The sequence below is a fragment of the Amphiprion ocellaris genome, chromosome 23 (assembly GCF_022539595.1).
Source record: "Amphiprion ocellaris isolate individual 3 ecotype Okinawa chromosome 23, ASM2253959v1, whole genome shotgun sequence".
NCBI lineage: Eukaryota > Metazoa > Chordata > Actinopteri > Pomacentridae > Amphiprion > Amphiprion ocellaris.
Window position 1 is genome coordinate 19,521,611 of NC_072788.1, and position 3,786 is coordinate 19,525,396.

The window sequence follows — 3,786 nt, forward strand, 5'->3', positions numbered from 1 at the left end:
GGTATCGTGTGAAACATCCAGCGGTCCCCCCCTTACAGTGAAGCTCCACTCAAAAGGGGAACAGGATGCAGACATCATGTCATGGAGGAGGAACATATGTCTGTATCCCACCCTGGACCCAGGAGCAGTGGTGGCGGTGGTGGTGGTGGTGGTGGGGGTGGTGGTGGTGGTGGTGGTGTTGGTGTTGGTGGTGGTGGTGGTGTCGGTGTTGGTCAGGGTGCCAGCAAAAAGTGTGACTGGATCTAGGGGGGATTGTGTGAAACATCCTTCGGTCCCCCTCTTACAGTGAAGCTCCACTCAAAAGGGGAACAGGATGCAGACATCATGTCATGGAGGAGGAATATATGTCTGTATCCCACCCTGGACCCAGGAGCGGTGGTGGTGGTGGTGGTGGCAGTGGTGACAGCGGTGGTGGTGGGTGGGGGATGGCGGTGTTGGTGTTGGTGGTGGCGGCAGTGGTGTTGGTTTCGGTCTTGGTCAGGGGTCCTGTAAAAAGTGTGAGTCGATCTGGGGGGGATCGTGTGAAACATCCAGCTGACCCCCCTTACAGTGAAGCTCCACTCAAAAGGTGAACAGGATGCAGACATCATGTAATGGAGGGGGAACATGTGTCTGTATCACACCCTGGACCCAGGAGCAGTGGTGGTGGCGGTGGTGGTGGCGGCGGTGGCGGCGGTGGCGGCAGTGGCGGCAGTGGCGGCGGCGGTGGTGGCGGTGGTGGTGGTGGTGGGGTGGTGGTGGTGGTGGCGGTGTTGGTGTTGGTGGCGGTTGCGGTGGCGCTGGCGGAGTTGGTCAAGGAGCCTGTAAAAAGTGTGAGTGGGTCTGGGGGGTATTGTGTGAAACATCCAGTTGTCCCCCCCTTACAGTGAACCTCCACTCAAAAGGCGAAAAGTATGCAGACATCATGTCATGGAGGAGGAACATGTGTCTGTATCCCACCCTGGACCTAGGAGCAGTGGTGGTGGCGGTGGCGGTGGCGGTGGCGGCAGTGGCGGTGGTGGGGGTGGTGGTGGTGGGGTGGTGGTGGTGGCAGTATTGGTCAGGGTGCCAGCAAAAAGTTTGACTCGATCAAGGGGGGATCGTGTGAAACATCCATCGGTCCCCCCCTTACAGTGAAGCTCCACTCAAAATGGGAACAGGATGCAGACATCATGTCATGGAGGAGGAACATATGTCTGTATCCCACCCTGGACCCAGGAGCAGTGGTGGTGGCGGTGGTGGTGGCGGCGGTGGCGGCGGCGGTGGTGGCGGTGGTGGTGGTGGTGGTGGGGGGTGGTGGTGGTGGCGGTGTTGGTCAAGGAGCCTGTAAAAAGTGTGACTGGATCAAGGGGGGATTGTGTGAAACATCCTTCGGTCCCCCCCTTACAGTGAAGCTCCACTCAAAAGGGGAACAGGATGCAGACATCATGTCATGGAGGAGGAACATATGTCTGTATCCCACCCTGGACCCAGGAGCAGTGGTGGTGGCGGTGGTGGTGGTGGGGTGGTGGTGGCGGTGTTGGTCAGGGTGCCACCAAAAAGTTTGGCTCGATCTAGGGGGGGTCGTGTCAAACATCCATCGGTCCCCCCTTACAGTGAAGCTCCACTCAAAATGGGAACAGGATGCAGACATCATGTCATGGAGGAGGAACATGTGTCTATCTCCCACCCTGGACCCAGGAGCAGTGGTGGCGGTGGTGGTGGTGGTGGGGGGGGGGGGGGGGGGGGGGGGGGGGGGGGGGGGGGGGGGGGGGGGGGGGGTGGTGGTGGCGGTGTTGGTCAGGGTGCCACCAAAAAGTTTGGCTCGATCTAGGGGGGATCGTGTGAAACATCCATCGGTCCCCCCCTTACAGTGAAGCTCCACTCAAAATGGGAAAAGGATGCAGACATCATGTCATGGAGGAGGAACATATGTCTGTATCCCACCCTGGACCCAGGAGCAGTGGTGGTGGTGTTGGTTGTGGTGGCGGCGGTCGTGGTGGTGTGGGGGTGGTGGTGTCGGTGTTGGTCAGGGTGCCAGCAAAAAGTGTGAGTCGATCTGGGGGGGATCGTGTGAAACATCCAGCGGACCCCCCTTACAGTGAAGCTCCACTCAAAAGGTGAACAGGATGCAGACATCATGTCATGGAGGAGGAACATGTGTCTGTATCCCACCCTGCACCCAGGAGCAGTGGTGGTGGCGGTGGAAGTGGCGGTGGTGGCGGTGGTGGTGGTGGTGGGGGTGGTGGTGGTGGTGGTGGTGTTGGTGTTAGTGGTGGTGGTGGTGTCGGTGTTGGTCAGGGTGCAAGCAAAAAGTGTGACTGGATCTAGGGGGGATTGTGTGAAACATCTTTCGGTCCCCCTCTTACAGTGAAGCTCCACTCAAAAGGGGAACAGGATGCAGACATAATGTCATGGAGGAGGAACATATGTCTGTATCCCACCCTGGACCCAGTAGCAGTGGTGGTGGCGGTGGTGGCGGTGGTGGGGGTGGTGGTGGTGGTGGTGGTGGGGGGGGGGGGTGATGGTGAGGTTGCTCAGGGTGCCAACAAACAGTTTGACTCGATCTAGGGGGGATCGTGTGAAACATCCATCGGTCCCCCCCTTACAGTGAAGCTCCACTCAAAATGGGAACAGGATGCAGACATCATGTCATGGAAGAGAAACATATGTCTGTATCCCACCCTGGACCCAGGAGCAGTGGTGATGGCGGTGGTGGGGGTGGGGGGGGGGGGGGGGGGGGGGGGGGGGGGGGGGGGGGGGGGGGGGGGGGGGTGGCGGTGGCGGTGTTGGTGTTGGTGGTGGTGGCGGTGTTGGTCAAGGAGCCTGTAAAAAGTGTGAGTGGGTCTGGGGGGTATCGTGTGAAACATCCAGCGGTCCCCCCTTAAAGTGAAGCTCCACTCCAAAGGGGAAAAGGATGCAGACATCATGTCATGGAGGAGGAACATATGTCTGTATCCCACCCTGGACCCAGGAGCGGTGGTGGTGGCAATGGTGACAGCGGTGGTGGTGGGTGGGGGATGGCGGTGGTGGTGTCGGTGGTGGTTCTGGCGACTGCTTTGGCGGTGTTGGTCAGGGTGCCAGCAAAAAGTTTGACTCGATCTAGGGGGGATTGTGTGAAACATCCATCGGTCCCCCCCTTACAGTGAAGCTCCACTCCAAAGGGGAACAGAATGCAGATATCATGTCATGGAGGAGGAACATATGTCTGTATCCCACCCTCGACCCAGGAGCAGTGGTGGTGGTGGTGGCTCTGGTGGTGCCGGCGGTGGCGGCGGCGGAGGTGGCGGTGATTGTGGTGGTGGGGGGGTGGTGGTGGTGGCGGTGTTGGTGTTGGTGTTGGTGGCGGTTGCGGTGTTGGTCAAGGAGCCTGTAAAAAGTGTTAGTGGGTCTGGGGGGTATCGTGTGAAACATCCAGCGGTCCTCCCCTTACAGTAAATCTCCACTCAAAAGGGGAAAAGGATGCAGACATCATGTCATGGAGGAGGAACATGTGTCTGTTTCACCCCCGGGGCCCGGGGGGGGGGGGGGGGGGGGGGGGGGGGGGGGGGGGGGGGGGGGGGGGGGGGGGTGGCGGTGTTGGTGTTAGTGGTGGTGGTGGTGTCGGTGTTGGTCAGGGTGCCACCAAAAAGTGTGACTGGATCTAGGGGGGATTGTGTGAGACATCCTTCGGTCCCCCCCTTACAGTGAAGCTCCACTCAAAAGGGGAACAGGATGCAGACATCATGTCATGGAGGAGGAACATATGTCTGTATCCCACCCTGGACCCAGGAGCAGTGGTGGTGGCGGTGGTTGTGGTGGTGGGGGGGTGGTGGTGGTGGCGGTGTT